Source organism: Ochotona curzoniae, unplaced genomic scaffold (genome assembly GCF_017591425.1).
Source record: "Ochotona curzoniae isolate NIBS_2020 unplaced genomic scaffold, NIBS_Ocur_1.0 scaffold_1037, whole genome shotgun sequence".
Classification (NCBI taxonomy): domain Eukaryota; kingdom Metazoa; phylum Chordata; class Mammalia; order Lagomorpha; family Ochotonidae; genus Ochotona; species Ochotona curzoniae.
The window spans coordinates 11,070,309-11,089,014 of record NW_024467083.1 but is presented as its reverse complement, the minus strand read 5'-3'; the positions used below and the strand labels follow the sequence as shown (position 1 = coordinate 11,089,014).

Below are 18,706 nucleotides of genomic sequence, written 5' to 3'. Positions count from 1 at the left end.
CAGCTTTTGCTGCCATTTAGGGAGTTAACCAGTAGACAGAGGGAATCTCTATCTCTCTCTCACTGCTTTCGCCCTTTCCCATCTTCTCGCTCTCTGTGTCATTTCATCTTCCAAATAAATATAAATAAATATTTAAAAAATTAAGAGACTTTACAAATCACCTCATATAACTATCAAAGATAAACAGATGGGCCCGGCGCAGTGACCTAGCAGCTAAAGTCCTCACCTTGAATGCGCCAGAATCCCATATGGGTGCCAGTTCTAATCCCGGCAGCTCTACTTCCCATCTAGCTCCCTGCTTGTGGCCTGGGAAAGCAGTCGAGGACGGCCCAAAGCTTTGGGACCCTGCACCAGTGTGGGAGACCTGGAGGAAGTTCCAGGCTCCTGGCCTTTGGATCGGCGCAACACTGGCCATTGCAGTCACTTGGGGAGTGAATCATCGGAAGGAAGATCTTTCTCTGTCTCTCCTCCTCTCTATATATCTGACTTTGCAATAAAAATAAAATAAATCTTTAAAATAAATAAATAAATAAATATTTTTTAAAAAGATAAATAGTCAGGGCCAGGATTGTGACAATATCAGGTAAAAGCCACTGCCTGTAACGCCAGCATCCCACAGAAAGTCTGGTTTATGTCCCAGCTACTCCCAATCCAGCTCCTGTTAACAGCCTAGGAAAGCAGCGCAAGATGGCCCACGTGTCTGATCCCCTGCTAGCTTTATGTGAGACTTGAATGAAGCTGCTGGCTCCTGGCTTCAGTTCAGCTTAGCACCAGCTGTTACAGCTATCTGGAGGAGTGAATCAGCACATGAAAAATTCTCTTCATCTCTGTAGCTGACTTTTACAATAAAGAAATAAATTTTAACCAGCTCATATAGTTAGATATCAAGTTCCCTGACTCATACCACATGCTGCTGTGAAATTCCAGGATATCCTGGTGCATTATCTCTATATGGAAGGAAACTAAGTTGCCAGCAACCTTTATTTGGCATCTCTCCTGGAAAATGTCAAACAATGACTTCAAATCTGTTCAAGGAAGTTTTTTGTTTATTCTAAGCAACCAACTCATAATACCTGTTCTAACAGCAATGGTATAACTTCTTTTCAAATGAAAAATTAAAGGTCAGTTTCTAAGACAGGATATATACAATCATAACAATACAGTTTTTTTTAAGTTTTTTTTTAAGTCTTTTAATTGAAAGTCAGATATGCAGAGAGGAGGAGAAACAGAGAGGAAGATCTTCTGTCCATTGATACACTCCCCAAGCAGCCGCAATGGCTGGAGCTATGTGGATCCGAAGCCAGGAACCAGGAGCCTCTTCTGGGTCTCCCACATGGGTGCAGGGTCTAAAGACTTTGAGCTGTCCTCAACTACTTTCCCAAGCCACAAGTAGGGAGCTGGATTGGAGGGCCACCGACATTAGAAGCGGTGCCCATATGGGATCCCAGTGCATGCAAGGCAAGGACTTTAGCTGCTAGGCTAACATATCAGGCCCCTACAACAGTTTTAAGGGGCAGAGTGACTAAGTATCCTGTCTCATATTATAGCCTCTGGATTCAATTCCCTGCTCTGCTTTTGACCATAGCTTCTTGTTTAATACACCCTCGGGAGGCAGTAATGATGACTCAAATAACTGAGTTCCTGTCACCAATGAAGATCTTGATGGTGACGGGCTACAGCCCAAAAAGCCCCAGACAACATGATAATCTGGGGGAGCATGTAGGTAGTGAATCAGCACAGGCGAGTGCTGTGTGTTCCTCTGCCTTGTCAATAAGTAAAAAGTTTTATTATCAAAAAATTTTATACGCCTTGGTCTCTTACACTGCGCATTTTCGGGGATGGGGCACATAGCATTGTAACACAACAGGCTGGGCTGCCCCTTCCGATGCTTTCTTTATCCGGAGGCCTTCTCCATCAATGCTCCAGTTTCCTGTTACTCCTCCTGGGAAGCAACAGATGATGGTTCAAATACTTGAGTCTCTACCACCCACATGGGAGACTCTGAGGGAGTAAATACAATGTAATCTAGTATTTTGCCTAACAACAGAATAAACTCCAAAAGAAAATTATCAAGGTATTACTATTATTCACAACATTAGTATACAGAGTTTTCTTTTGGAACAAAAGCTAAGATGCTAGAGTAAGATCCCCGTGTTCCATCCAGTGCCTGGCTCTGGCTATGACTCAGTTTCTGGCCAGATGTGGGAGGCACTGGTAACAGCCCACGTGACCGTGTCTCTGTCACCAGGTGGGAGACCTGAGTTGAGTTTCTCCCTTCTGGCTTGGCCCTGGCCCAGTCACTGCAGGATCTGGAGAGTGAACCAACAAATGGGAATGCTCCTGCTGCCTCAGAAAGAAATAACAGGAAATCTTAGGCTAGTACTGTGGCTCAGTACATTAACCTGCCATTTGGAACACCAGTATCCCACAGTGGATTGCAGATTCCAGTCCCTTATGTTGTGCTTCCAACCCAGCTTTCTCCTAATGCAGTCTGGGAGAAAATGGAAAATGGCTTTGACCATTTGACCACTAACACGTATATGAGAGACCTGGAGGATTGGTTTTGGCTTGGCCCAGCCTGGTTGTTCAAGTAATTTGGGGAGTGAACTAAATAGAATCAATCAATCAATCAATCAATCAATCAATCAATCTCTCTCTCTCTCTCTCTCTCTCTCTCTCTCTCTCTCTCTTTCCAATACCCAAAAATAAACGAATCTGCATTTTGAAAGTAATAAAAAATGTAAGTCTTGGGTCTGGCATTGTGCCACAGCAGCTTTAGCTATCACCTAGGACACATGCCTGAGATTGAGTCCCACCTCCATGTGTGATCCAGATTCCTGCTAATGTCTACCCTGAGAAGCAGCAGATCATGGCAACTACCAGGGTCTTAGCCATCCAGGCTAGAAACCTGGACTGAGTTCTGGGTTCCTGGTTCTGACATTAACCCAGGCCTATGTGCTAGAGGCATTTGGGGAGTGAATCAGGGCACAAAAGATTATCTCTTTATCTATCTTTCGAAGAATTAGACAAACTAGCCTATCACCACAACAAATCTTTCTGAATTGGGGAGAGAGGGAGGAGGACAGAGAGAGAACTGAAAGACAGGAGTCACATTCTCTGGTTTACTCCCCAAATACCCACAACCTCAGCTCAACTAAGCAGAAGCCAGGAGTCTGGGTCTCCTGTGAATGTGACAAGGATCGGGAGCTGCCTCCCAGGGTTCGCATGGAACTGGAAGTCAGAAACCAAACCCAGGCACTCCAACACAGGATACAGCTATCCCAAGCAGTATCTCAGACGCACTAAGTGCCTGCCCCACACTAACAGATCTTGCCCTTGCTTACTAAACACTGCCATGCTGATTTTCTGAATTGTTTGACGTGTTTGACATTAAAGAAATTAAGCTTATTATACATCTGTTCTTTTACACAACAAAAATTTCATTTATCTGAACATTCACTCATGGTTAATGAGACCAGGTGAAGCAGAATAGTTTAAAAAGTATAAAAACATGCCCAGTAATTATTTAATAGTCTTAAGTAGAAATAATTTTCAACCAATGCAGAAGCTTCATTTCAATATTTGTTATACTAATTATACATTCTTCATTTTCACTGAAGTGACTCCCCCGATCAGTTTGCCGAAGCTTTGTCAGTCAATTCTATATTACTTTATTTTTAAAAACACTCTATAAAATGTATATTTACAACCACCATCCAACAATCAGCTTTACCTAAAATGAGTTCAGTATTACTTTCAGATATTAAGTTCCAAAAACATCATATGCTAATATTTTTATCCATCTTTTCAAAGATAGATTTTTACAGATAAAGTTGAAAGTCAGTTTGGCCACAGACTTACCTGTGGGTATTTACTAACACACAGTGTAATTTTGGATCTATGTATGTAGTTTACCATTTTACTAATATCTATGTTATCATGATGTTTCCAGTCACTAAACCTCTAAAAAAAACTATAAAATCAATCTCTAGAATTATAAAGCTGTAATAAAATTGACATATACATCTAAGACATTCTAGAAATCAGGTTCCTTGCACTGTAAAAAAACAAAAAGGCTAAATTTCAGAGATATGATACTTAGAAGGTATATTTATATCTCTTAAACATTAAATTTGAAATATACACCTTTAGTACAACATGGTAGTCTACCAGAGATTAATGACATATCATGTATGAAAACACACGTTAGAATTACTATACAAATTCAAAAAGTAGTCAGAAACAACCTTTGGAATTAAAAAAAAAAACAGCTTTGTAAATTTTTTTCTAAAACAATTAACAGAAAAAGCCAATACATACAGAAGTGCTCAGTTCAGCTCCATTATTCTGTTCATTATCTTCCATGATGATAAAACTTTAAATTAAAACCTATAATTAACTATGTTAAATACTGATGACACCAGCATTTATGGACCTTCTTTTCTAACTATTTCAGAAGCAGATTCAGTACTCCAAAAACGAAAACGAAAAAAACAGTAACTGTATGCTATCCCTGAAATCCATAATAATTTTGTGAAAAATCTGAAAATCTTTTCATATAAGCAAAATAATAAGCAACATATACATCAATATCTACTGCATAATAAAAATCTCCGCTACATTATTCACTCATAAGTACTAAGGAAAAACAAACTTGCTCACTAACGTGCAAATCAATCACACTCTGAGTCAAACAATTTCTCATTGTTTCCTTTCCTTTCTTCCTCCAAGTATTACGTGTCTGTTTATATAAGACTATATCACCTGTACGTACGTTACAATAACTGTCAATTTTTAACTTGTGCTTTACGTTGCAGAATTGCCATTCTTACATTCAAGTAAAATTAACAATACTCAAATATTTCTTCATACCTTTTCTGCATTACCCCAAGTTAGCACTGGATAAGGAAAAACCACACAAAATGTTAAGAGGAAGACATAAAGCAAGCGCCTTACTCTCTGAAAGTCGTCACAGTTATGTGTGGTAATACAGAAGCAGACACCACAGAGTTCATTTATTCTCCCTCTCCCCTGTAACACACTAGTTATTATTTTCCCAGCTGCACACCCAACTCCAGAGTGGAAAGCAGAAAGACTATGTAGAAATGACAGTGTTCCATAAACTTTTCCACCAGCTCAATTTCATGATCCACCCCGCAGCAGGATCAGACCGACTTCCTAGATTCCTTTGCAAGCTCTGATTTACCTAACTACACCAGAGTTTCAGAAGCACTGCTCGGTCACTTTTCAGTAACCCTCCTACACCTTCTTTTGACCTTCACTTCCCTTACTACTGCGAAAGCTTTTATCTTAGATTCCTCACTGAACCCTAACAAATACAGTCACAGGCACCAAAAGCAGATCCAGGAAGATGGAATGCATTGAACACTAACTAATATAGTCAATACAGTCACAGACACCAGGAGCAGATGCAGAAATCTGGGTCAATTTTCTGAAGGGAGCCAGTGCTGTGGCATAAAGGGTTAGGCCATTGTCTGCAATGCAAACATCCCATGTGGGCACCAGTTTGAGTCCAAGCTGCTCTACTTCCAACCTAGCTCCCTGCTGATGTTCTTGGGAAAGCAGTGAAAGATGGTTCAGATACTTAGACCCCTCCCAGTGAAGTTCCTGGCTCTTGATTTCTGCCTGACCCAGCATGGCCATTGCGGACATTTGGGAATTGAACCAGCAGATGAAGATATCACTCTCTCTCTCTGTCTTTAAAAATATATATATCTTTATTTTTTTCCCTCAAAATATCAGTAATAAAGGAGACATCAGTAGTTTAGCATGTATAGATAGATATTACTTAAATTTTCATGTGTACAGACCTGCAATCAAAGTAAGGGTTTAAGCGGGCCTGGCACAGTAGCCTAGTGGCTAAAGTCTTTGCCTTGAATGTGCTGGGATCCCATATGGGCACCAGTTCTAATCCCAGCAGCTCCAAATCCCATCCAGCTCCTGCTTGTAGCCTGAGAAAGCAGTCGAGGATGGCCCAAAGCCTTGGGACCCTGCACCCATGTGGGAGACCCAGAAGAGTCTTCTGGCTCTTGGATTCGGATCTGCATAGCTCCAGCCATTGCAGCCGCTTGGAGAACAGACAGGAGATCTTCCTCTCTGTGTCTCCTCCTCTTTGTATTTCTGAGTTTCCAATAAAAATAAATAAAGTATACCTTAAGAAGGCTGACATTTAAAAAACAAAGGTGCAGGGTCCATCCAACCCAGCTCTCCGATAATGTGCCTGGGAAAGCAGAAGAAAACAGCCCAAGTACCTGGGCCCTTGCCATCCACTTGGGAGATGTGTCTGGATTACCAGGCTCCTGATTCAGGCCTAGCCCAGCCCACGCTTCAGGGACTATATGAGGAGAAAACCAGCAAATAAGACCAATTTCTCTGTCCTTCCTCCCAGCAGCCCACCCCACCTTCAATTCTGTACCTCTAACTCCAAAGACTTGTTTTTAATGGAAAAGATAGATAAACAGAGGCAGAATAAAGAGATCTGGAGGGGGCAGCACAGTGGTGTAGCATGTTAAGGTCCACTTCTGATCCAGTTCCTCTTCCAATAAGGTTCCCTGACAATGGGCTGGGAAAGCAGCAGAGACTGGCCCGACCCCGTGGATCCCTGCATCCGTATGGGAGACCCAGAATAAGCTCCTGACTCTTGATTTCAGATTGGCCCAGCTTCAGCCACTGCATCCATTTGGGGAGTGAATCAGCAGACAGAAGATCTGTCTCTACCTCTCTCTCTGTAACTTGGCCTTTTAAAATAATTTTAATGCCTCATTAATATGTATTTACTCAGACAAAAAGTGCTCTGAAAGTTAAAATGGAGTTTCAATATGTTAACATTTCATTAGTGTAGTTTTTTGAGATTCCACCATGGCATCCTGTGGCCAGGGCCAAAAAGCACAAAGGGTGGTGGCGCAGCCCACCAACCTCTTCTTCAGTTACTTGTAAATAAATCGCACATTCAAGGTGTGGTTAATGAACAAGTGACTATGTGGATGGAGGGATGTATCACTGGTTTTCATAAACACATGAACCTCTTATTAGATGGTAAAGAAGGGATTCATTCTGAAACATAGAAACACAAATGGATCTGATCATGATAGAAGGAAATAATACTGCTTTGCTACAAACTGTCTCTAACTAGAAAAAATCAATGACATGAAACATTTTAGAGAAGGTAATACAGTGGAGTTTTTGTTTTTTCAGGCATCCTTTAATTGGAGTATAGTTCTAAAACACTTATTCATATTGTTTTGATTATCTTAATGTTGTTATAAGAAGACACTAAATATTATGGAGTGCTCACTAAATTAAAGAATTACTTAGCACTCACTCTCACTGGAGAGCATGAGTTGGGATGGGGGCAGACCAGACCAGGCAGAGCTACAACACCTGTGGGCCTCAGGTGAGCTAGATCAGGGAAAAGCCAGGTTGGGCTGACTGTTCTGACTGTGCAAGCAAAAATTAGAGTGGGTGAGGGTTAGCTGGACTTTGTTGCAGCATCAGCTGGCAGAGGCTGGCACAGGGAGCTAAATCTGTCAAGTTAAACTCCAGAACCACCTGGAGAGTGCATAATCATGGAGTGAGGGTGGCCTAGAGGGATACAGTGGGCACCTCCCTCGTGGGTAGCCACTCCCACTGGAGAGCACGAAAACCAGGACAGGGGCAGGGGTGGCAAGACAGAAAGGCACCCGCCAGCCAGTATGTGCATGGGCTGGATAGTAGGGTTGGTTGTGTTGAACTAGGCTTCAATGCCCATTGAGAGCTAAATGGGATGTGGGACAGACTGAACAAGTCTGCGGTACATACTGGCAAGCATGAGAACAAGGGTAGGGGGCAGACCTGGTGGGGATTATGGGGAGTCACCCCAACTAGGCTGCAGCTCCCACTGGTTTGTGTGAGGGCCAAGTATGAAGTGGGCAGGATCAGGCTGGACTGCAACACCCACTGGTTCACATGGAAGACAGGGCTGGAAACAGAATTGAGCCAGCAATTGCAACCACTAGCATGTGCATAAGCTGATTGGGTCAACGGACTGTGCCGGAACCTGTCCTGGCAAGCACATACCAGAATCAGGTCTGGGGTCATCTCAAAGTTCCTTTGCGATCCCTCCAACTGAACTGCTGATCTCAGAATTCCAACCCTGAAGAGACTGTCAGCCAATGGATTCTGAATAGATTTCATTGTGCTTGGAACGGCGAGATTGGCAGTAATTCAGAACTGCTTGAGCAGGATCCTTGGAGCATGCCCCACATCGGGGACCTGGGATGGGTGGGGGGGATGGGTGGGAGGCTGGGTGGAGCTTCTCCTTTTGTTTCTCCCCTGATCCCAGATGCAGGGGGAAAAAATATGATGATATTAGTGTGGAAACAATGGTCTTACCCACTTTCCTATAGCCCTTGACCCTTTGTACCCTAATCAACTATGTAAGATTATCAAAAAAATAAATTAAAAAAAAAGAATTACTTAGCAATACAGTTACACTGAAGAGTGCAGAGAACAACTTTGTGCACACATTAAATGTTAAACAAATTTTAAAATAAACGCTGGACTAAGCAACAAAACAAAGATGCCAAGTGAATAAAAATGTCTCCAGTCATCTCTCATTTTGCTAACAAAACTAAATGGTTACCAATAACATTTACATAGGGAAAAGTAAGGACCTTGTTAATGGTACAAAGTGGTTCTACTAATTTTGGAAACGTTAAGATTGTTCATTTTTTTTTAACTTACTACAGAGGCAGGCAGAGAGCTCTCAACTGCAGCTCACTCCCCAGACGCCCTGGGGAAAGCTGGGAATGCACTCCAGACTTCCCGGAAGGGCGGCAGGAACGCAGCTACCAGAGCCATCCCTGCTGCCTCCAGAGGCAGGAGCTAGGCATCAAACCTGCACACTCTCATCTGGGTTGCAGGCACCTCAACCACTGAGCTGAACGCCTGCTCCTTCTGGCGATATTAAATTTAAGACACAAAAGATTATCACTATACTCATTAGTAATTTTACATCTTTTACATCTTGAAATATTAAAGCTTATACTCTAGAAAATTAGCAATCTTAAGCTTTCTGTCTATATTACACTATTCAGAGTTCATTCCTTTACCCATAATTCATTGCCCAAGTTCAGATAAATTACATATATCAAAATCTTTCATCTGAAACATACATATCTATGTGTAGAAACATTCAGGAACAAGCATTTGCCACAGCAGTTAAGATGCCATCTGGGACATTCATATCCCCTACAGAGTGCCTGGGTTGGAGTCCTGGCTCCACTTCCAATTTCCTGCTAGAGCACTCTAGAAGGCAGCAGGTGCCCCTTCACCCGTGTGGGTCCCTGACATGCATATGGAGTTCTAGATTAAGTTCCAGCCTCCTGGCTTCGGCCTGGCCTAGCTCTGGTTGTTGCAGGCATCTGGGGAATGAACCAGTAGATGAAAGATTTCTCAAACTTTCTGTGTCATTTTGCCTTTTAAATAAATTTTTAAATTTCTAAATTGAGAAAAATAACAATCATTCATTAAGATAATATTATTCTTTAAGATATTTTTTTTATTGCAAAGTCAGATACACAGAGAGGAGGACAGAGAGCAAGATCTTCTTTCCGATGAGTCACTCCCGAGGCGACCACAATGGCCGCTGCTGCACTGATCTGAAGATAGGAGCAAGGAACTTCCTCCAGGTCTCCCGCCCGGGTGCAGGGTCCCATGGCTTTGCGCCTTCCTCGACTGTCTTCCGAGGCCACAAACAGGGAGCTGGATGGGAGGTTGAGCTGCCAGGATTAGAACTGGCACCCATATGGGATCCTGGCACGTTCAAGTCAAGGACTTTAGCAGGTAGGCCACTGTGCTGGGCCAAGATAATATTGTTCTTTAAGTGTTAAATTAGTAACAAGCTTTCACCATCTTTCAATGAATTTTTGTTTTCTTAAGATCATTTATTTGAAAAGCAAGTAACAGAACAAGAAGATAGCAGAAGCAAGCCAGAGCAACAGTGAGCATAGGAAGAAGAGAGTCTTCAATCCATTGGTTTACCCTCCAAATGGCCACAACAGTTAGGGTTGAGACAGGCCAAAACCAGGAGCCAGGAATTCCATCTGGATCTCCCATGTGGGTGGCAGAGACCCAAATCACTGGGCTATCTTCCACTGTTTTTCCAAGCACATTAGTAAGAGCTGTGCTTGGTATGGTATGGTATGCTGGCATATGCAAACAGCAGTTGAACTTGCTGTACCACAACACCGGCCCCTCCAATAGCTTTTTAAATGTATAAACAACGTTTAGTACTTAACTCAACCTAATAAACTTGCAAACTGCGGGGGAGGGAAGCCTTACTTCATGGCATTCACAAAGTTTAGAAAAAAGCATGTTTTTTTTTTTTAAGTTTTACTTATTTGAAAAGGCATAAAGATGTATAGAGTGAAAGAGAGTTCTTCCATCTGCTGGTTCAATCCTCAAATGCCCACAACAAACAGAGCTGGGTCAGGCCAAGTCCAGGAACCTAAAAAACATCAATCCAAGATTCCCAAAGGAGTGGAAGGGACCCAAGTATCTGAGCCGTTAGCTGCTGCCTCCCAGGGTGCATATTAGCAAGAAACTAGGAAGCAGGCTTCCCCAGTCTGCAGCATTCTAACCACCGCAGCAAACTCCCATTCCAAACATGCATTTTTTGATTAAAATAATTTAACTGGAACTTTATAGAAGATATATAATGATATATATAATGATATATAAAGATATAAAATGTATGGTCTGACAAACCTCCCGAATTTTAAAACATTTTTAATCCTAGCTGTGAATTGTAATTTGGCCATTAATGCAAGATTAGGACTCTTCCCTACAATGATAAGATTCCAATGTTAGAATTCAAATGCTGTGTAGGTTTCATTATCCAAAAAAAAAAAAAACTTTTCTAAAAACGAAATTTTAACCACACCCAGGTATACCAGTTTTACAAGTTTACACACAATGTTAGTTTAAATCATATGAAATACAAATTGTCCTCATTCAATATTTACTGTACAAATGATGTTATATCTCCTAACTGTTGGGAACAAGTATCAGACTCTCTCAACTTTGATCTAACTTACAAACAGCATAAGTCTTAACAACGAATAGTTCTGCGCATTCCTTATCTATTCATAAAGTTTAGCTGATTCCACGGGGCCAGTGTTGGGACGCAGAAAATTAAGCCACCACCTCCAATGCAGACATCCCGTACAGCCGCCAGTTGACTCAGCTGGTCTGCTTCCTATCCAGCTCCCTACTGATGTGCCTGGGAAGGCAGTGGCAGAAGACCCAAGTGCTTGACCTCCGCCACCTACACAGCAGACCCAGGAAGTTCCAGGCTCCAAGGACTGGCCCCAGGACTGCTGTGGTCATTTGGAGAGTGAACCAATGAATGCAAGATTCTCTCTTCCTTTCTCTCAATTAAATAAATATTTTTAAGTTGATTTCCTATGAGTAAGAATATAGTCTAAACTTTTTTTTTTTAATTTGGAAGGCAGAATAACTGAGAGCAAGGGAGGGACAGAGGGAGATCTTCACTCTCCCGATTCTCATGGAGATTAATCTTCACTGTGAATCAGGTTTCTAGCCAACACTCCTGGAAGGTGGCAGATCCTGGCAGACCCTGGCACACGTACGTGTCCCTGCCTCTCCTGTGGAGATCTGGAGGGACTCCTGGCATCTGGATTGCGCCTGCCCTACGATGTCTGTTGTGGGCATCTGAGGAGCTAAGCGGCAGACTGAGGCTCTCCATTCAGCTGTGTCTCTACCTCTTGAATAAAAACAATAAAATAAGCTGAGGTACTGAGAAAACATGTGGCTTACCCCACATAACATGTCGAGGCTCAGATAAAAGCCAGATTTCTCTCACTCGAAACTCATGGCCTTTCAGTAAAGCCTACATTTAAGCATACCTACTATTAAAGGGTAAGACTGAGTTCACAGTCTGTTGCCACCATTTAATAACTACAGACAAGCACTTAATGCCTCAAAGGGTAATAATTGCACATACCTCAGTGTAGTTATGAGCATTAAAGAACTTAAATAAAGTAGTTATCTACTACAATGCCTTACTTATTGAATACCTTAATAAAGCCTATTCATGACACGCAAATATTTCTAGTAGCATTCTACTATTCTAACACATACTCTACATTCTAACACATATGAATTTGGGAAAAAAAAAACTTTCTTTTTTCAACTTTTATAGAAGAAACTAGGAACAGTAGAAATTCAGACATAATACGAATACTTTCTTTGTGGAATGAATTTGTCTTAGCATTGTATCTCACATTACCTAACAGTTTCAGCTTCCTTTTAACTTCATATACCTTTCCAAGATTTATTTCACATCTTTGAAGGACACAGCGACAGACAAAAAGGCATTTTTCATGAGATGACTCACTCCCCAAACAGCCCCCCTCTGAGCAGGGCTCGGCGAGCTTGAGGCTAGGAGTCTGGCACTCCATCCAGGTCTTCTGGGTCACCTTCCACTGCTTTCCCCACCGAATCAGCAGGGAGCTAAATCAGAAGTGGTGCGGTGTGGACTGGAATAGGTGCTCCAGAGTGCCAACATCACAGGTGGTGGCTGAACCTGCTGAATTAACCTTCGTAGCACAACTTTTCCATCTCTAATGCTTATCTCTAAATATATAATACAGCAATTTATCTCAAACAAGCTCACTGTTCTCATTTCATATGGTATCTCCAACACAGATGACAAAACTAGTAAGAATTTTGGTCAAGCAATCTGGGTAGAAAAAAGTAACATGCTCCGATTTTCTCAAATCATTCTCATATTTTTATATGCCAAACACTCTCACACTTACATAACAAAAAACACTTAAAAATGATTAAAATTAGAAAACAGCATTCATACTATACTCCATTACTGTAGTCAAATTAATGTCAATCAATTGCTCTTTGAAAACTGAAATCCTTTCATGCAGATCTGAACTTTAATAACAAATTTACACTCTTAAATGACATTATTAGCTGCTGATTTTATGTTCAGGCTTGAAATGTTACCCAGATGGTTCTACAATTTACTCTTACATTTCTGGCAGTTTTACCAAAAAGAATTATACAGTTGACCAATAGCAAATAGAAATTTCTTTCTCTAAAATTTTTAGGAAAGGGTAAGAAGTTTAAAGTCATACTATGCAAGTATTAACTAAGATCAGGCTTTCCGGTGAAAGATTATTTCCCTTGATTCTAGTAGTTTGATCGAGTTTCTCAATCTAGTCAGTCCCTACTAAGAGACATGTTAGAGGATCCAAAGTAACCATTTCTTATTTAAAATATGAAACTGAAGCAGCCTAAGGAGTGTATGTAGAACCTATCGGGACTTCAATATCCTTATCTGTAAAACGGAAGAGATAATAACCGCCCCACCTTACCACTTAACACAAAGATTAAATAAGGGACTTTGGGGTCAGTGCTCTGGCACAACAGGTCAAGAAGTGCCACAGTGCTGCAGTGCCTGCAGTAATGGCATTCCACACGGTCACTGTTTTCAGTCCTGGCTATGCCATAATACCCTGCCAATGCTCCCGGAAAGGCAGCAGAAAGCAGTCAAATCCCTGGGTCCCTGCACCCACATGGGAGATGCAGAGGACACTCTTCGCTCCTGCCTTTGGCCAGGCCAAGCCCTGGTCACTGAGGCCATTTGCAGACTAAACCAGCAGATAGAAGATTTCTTTCTCTCTCTCTCTGTCTCTATAACTCTTCCTTTCAAATAAAAATAAATCTCTAAAAAATAGTTTTAAGGGCCCGGCGCGGTGGCGCAAGTGGTTAAAGGTCCTCGCCTTGCACGCCCGGGATCCCATATGGGCGCCGGTTCTAATCCCGGCAGCCCCGCTTCCCTTCCAGCTCCCTGCCTGTGGCCTGGGAAAGCAGTCGAGGACAGCCCAAAGCTTTGGGACCCTGCACCCGCGTGGGAGACCCGGAAGAGGCTCCTGGCTTCGGATCGGCATAGTATCGGCCCGTTGTGCTCACTTGGGGAGTGAATCATCGCACGGAAGATCTTCCTCTCTGTCTCTCCTCTCTGTCTCTCCTCTCTGTATATCTGCCTTTCCAATGAAAAAAATAATAAAAATAAATCTTTAAAAAAATAATAAATAAATAAATAAAAAATAGTTTTAAAAGGTAAATGAGGTGCCTAAAGATGGAAAAGTACTTTCAAATATAAGGCTACTTTTAATAACTAAAAAAAAAAAAGTGACACAATAAAATTACTCTTCCCTTGATCTTAGCCAAAAGGCCGAGAAGCAATTATTCTCTGCAGGAGCACTTTAACAAGATTTGATTGTTCCCTTACACAATTTTTTTTTTTTTAAGATTTACTTAGTAGATGAAAGTCAGAGGAGGGAGAGACTGAGAGAAAGAGATCTTCTATTCATTAGTTCCCTACACAGACATCTGGAACGGTTAGCACTGGGCCAGAGCAAAGCCAAGGGTCAAGAGTTTCTTCCGGTTCTCCCATGCGGGTTACAGGGCCACAAGCGCTGGGCCATCCGCTGCTGCCTTCCCAGGCCACTGGCAGAGAGCTGGATTAGAAGTGGAGCAGCTGGGACATAAATCAGCACCCGTAATGGGTACGAGCATTGTAGCTGGTGGCTGTACTCATCATGCCACACAACACTAGTCCTACAGATGAGGTACTATAAGAAAAATTCCTTCAGAAATACATTTTCATATAATGGTTCAAGTGATCAAGTTGCAAAATGCTAAAAAAAAAAATTTTAGATGTATAATTACTTTCCAGTGAAAGTTTATATTCTAATAAGGATAATACAATCTTCAAATAAAAATACTGCAATGCAAATTTAGTGCGTATTCTAGGATTAATAAAGCCAAGCACAAAAGAGACCAAGAATATTTTGGACTCCTGGCACATTTCATTAAGCTCTTACAAAGTTTGTAAGAAATTTCTACAAAGTTAAGAATTTCTACAAAGACAGTAAGAACAACATTCCTTGGACCCCGGCGGCAGTGACCTAGCAGCTAAAGTCCTCGCCTTGGACGCGCCAGGATCCCATAGGGGAGCCGATTCTAATCCCGGCAGCTCCACTTCCCATCCAGCTCCCTGCTTGTGGCCTGGGAAAGCAGTTGAGGACGGCCCAAAGCTTTGGGATCCTATACCCGTGTGGGAGACCTGGAAGAAGTTCCTGGATCCTGGCTTCAGATAGGAATAGCATGGGCCGTTGAGCTCACCTGGGGAGTGAATCATTGGACAGTAGATCTTCCTCTCTTTCTCTCCTCCTCTCTGTATATCTGACTTTGCAATAAAAATAAATAAATCTTTAAAAAAAAAGGGAACATTCCTTGTACAAAAAAAAGCAAAACATATAAGCAAAGATCAAGGTAAACAGGCATGCAGCATGTTCAAAAAGATTAATTACTCATGTGGCTAAAAATAGGATATACACAATAAAATAATAATGATAAAGAAGCAAAAGGCCGTAACGATTTTGCTGGAGTCATGCAATCATCCAAATTTTGAAGAATTTTAAATAGTTGGGTTTTTTTTCTGCCCACGTGGAATGCCATTTCTGCCATTACTGCAGCACTGTGGCACTTCTTGACCTGTTGTGCCAGAGCACTGACCCCAAAGTCCCTTATTTAATCTTTGTGTTAAGTGGTAAGGTGGGGCGGTTATTATCTCTTCCGTTTTACAGATAAGGATATTGAAGTCCCGATAGGTTCTACATACACTCCTTAGGCTGCTTCAGTTTCATATTTTAAATAAGAAATGGTTACTTTGGATCCTCTAACATGTCTCTTAGTAGGGACTGACTAGATTGAGAAACTCGATCAAACTACTAGAATCAAGGGAAATAATCTTTCACCGGAAAGCCTAATCTCAATCAATAAAATAAACACAACTTTAAGGGGAAAAAAATTAGTTGTATGCGTAAAAATTAGTTGAAGCGTATTTGACCTGGAGGTCCACATACCTCTTGGGAGGCCATCATCCCATAATTTTAAAGTGCCTTGGCTCAGCTTCCTGCTGCACTCTGGATTCCTAATGCAGATCCTGGAAAGCAGTAGGTCATGACTAGCCGGGCTCCCGCCACCCACGAGGCAGACCCGGCCTGAGTTCCTTACTCTGGGCTGTAGTCTGGCCGAGCCCTGGCAGTTGGGGACATCTGGGAAGTCAACCGGCAGAGGGAAGCTCTCTAATAAAATGTAAGTTAAACATTATGGAGTTAGCAGTGTGATTTAATTTGGGATAGACCGAAAGCACAAAGCCCCTACTGCTACAGTCCCAGGTCCTGGCGATAGGGAGAGAGGCAAGAAGCAAATCAGCTGTGTAAGTAGAACAAACACCTAGGAGGAAGGTGATGATCACAAATACACACTTGGAAATCGCCCCCGGCTGAGAGGAAACAGCCTGAGTTTACCACAGTCAGGACACCACGACGCGCAAACTACGAAATGAACATCTCTAACAACCAGTTGAATGTTGGTTCTCAAGACCAAAAGACTGAACTCCGGTTCCATTTTCCAGTCCTGAATTTAAGAAAGCATTAAGAGGCACTATGAGCAGGGGGCTGCCTCGGAACGCTTGGCAAAGCCACGAAAGCCAAGTGACATTATGCACCAACCTTTCAGAACCGAGAGGCCATCCTTTCCCTCTCACACAACACACGCCTCCACCTGCCTGGAGGGCAAGCTCAGGCCGCTGCAACAACCTTTGCTTTCCTAGCAGCCTTACCAAGGGCAGCCTTTCCATCCCTTGAAGTCCCCGCGGCTACCGGAGCACGGAAGGGTCCGTCCACACTGCCGGGTTCCACAGCGACTGGGAGCTGCCCCTGCTCCCCGGGCCAGAGCCCCGGGCTCCCAGGCACACAGGGCGGTTTTCATCTGTTCGACACACCCCTCTCCTCGGGTCCCGTTTCCTCCTCCACCCAGCACATTCCGCACGTCGCCCCGCGGCATTGCACCGCGTCGCTGCACCGGCTCCCCGACCCCGGGGCTCAGCCAGGACCTGAGGTCTCCTACCCCGCAGCCTGGCCGCAGGAGCTCCTCACTCACCTTCCCCGCAGCTCCTCCGGCAGCCCGCACAGGGGGCCGCGGCTCAGCCACGCCGGGCGACCCAGGCTGCCGAGCCGGCCGGGTCCGCCGCGACCGCCGAGCCGCAGCGCCGCCACCTCCCGCCGCGGCCGCCGTGGCTGTTGCCAGCTCGGTGCAGCTCAGGCGTTTCCGGGTTCCCGCGGTCCCGTCCCCCAAATGCTCCGGCTTCCGCCCGGGCCCCGGGTAAACACCGTTCCTGGCTCGGCTTGGACGGCCCGTACTCCGCACCGGCCAGGTTCCGACCCTGAGCCCGCGGTGACCGCTCGAGGCCGGGTCCTCCTGCGGCGCGCCCCCTGTGCCGGCTCCGCTGCCGCCAGACCCCTGGGGCCACTGCTTCTTGGTGGACTCCCCCACGAGGGGACAAGGCAGAGGGAGTGACTCCCCGCGAGCTCCTGCGGGACTGCCTGGACGCCGAGGGTGCCTTTTGTGACTAGTTGCTAAAGGACAAAGTCCTTTGGGGCAAAGGACCCTGAGAACGAGTGGGGAGGCGGATCGTGGAAGCAAATGAACACGCTTCTGAAAATGTCAGTGACCTAAAAACAAGTAAGATTCGCTGCGGCCTACGCTGCCAACCAGTAGTCTAAATGTCTGCCCCCACCCTGACACCTTAAGGCTGAGGGAATCCTAAAGTGGTGCCACAGGTGGGCATGGTGCCGTTAAACAACAGCAGCAAAAGGAAAAAGAAAAAAAAAAGGTAGAGAGAGAGCCGAAGCTCCCGGAGTTAACCCCCTTGTGGTTGCATGAATCCATGCCACATTTTTATTGACTTATTTATTTGTAAGACAGAGAGGGGACTGGTTCATTCCCCATCTGTCAGCAGCAGCAACCAGGGCTGGGCCAAGTAGAAATCAGGAGGTCAGAATTCAGTCCGGGGCTTTCCTGTGGGTGGCAGAAATCCAAGTAGCATACCGTGACCTGCTCCCTGCCGGGCTGTGCTTTAGCAGGTATCAGAAGTGGGAGTGAAGCCAAGGCTACAACCGTCGCACTCCAGGCTGGACAGGTATTCATTACCGTTTTTCCCACACCACTGCCGGTTAAAGGCCCTGCTCTATCCTAGTTGAGAATCCTCCAGCCTCTGCAGCCCTTCTGGCAATGGGCAGACTCAAATGAATATTCTCGGTTTAGTTTGATGATCAAATTACAGAACAAGATAGTCCCTTTCCTGTTCAAACATGGCTGCTATCAGTTAACCCGATGGCCTGTGGATATTGCCAATGATGAAATCTATGCCCAAGAGACATACTTAGAAAAAAAGAGAAAGCTGAAAATATTCTATTGCAATGAAATAATTGGCTTTAATTTTTTTTTCTGTTAATCTCTTGAGATAATTCACGAGTGGTAAAATCTGTATTGGAACTTAATACTTGTTCAGATGTGTTTTTTTATTTTACAGATTTATTTATTTATTCAAAAGTCAGACATTCAGGGAGAGGGAAAGATGGAGACAGAGAGATCCTGCATCTGCTGGTTCACTCACCTGATGGCTTTAATGTCTGAGATGGGTCCATCCAAAGCCAGGAGCCAGGAGCTTCTTCCAGGTCTCCCACGCGTGTGGCTGTACCTTCCCAGACACCCATGTGCAATGCCAGAGTCTTGGGAAGTAGCTTAACCTACT

The 18,706-nt window shown here is 43.7% G+C and overlaps 1 protein-coding gene across 3 annotated transcripts in view; it reads right to left on the bottom strand.

Moving 5' to 3' along the window:
- Positions 1–17,228, bottom strand: part of SLC35A3 (solute carrier family 35 member A3) — a 55,965-nt gene extending 38,737 nt beyond the window's left edge. Inside the window, exon 1 of one of the 3 annotated variants that reach the window (XM_040999384.1) lies at positions 17,053–17,228. The gene's annotated coding sequence lies outside the window, so the exon portion shown is untranslated. The remainder of the gene's footprint in view (positions 1–17,052) is intronic. The other 2 variants (XM_040999386.1, XM_040999385.1) reach the window with 2 other exon arrangements.
- Between the last annotated feature and the right edge of the window lie 1,478 nt (positions 17,229–18,706).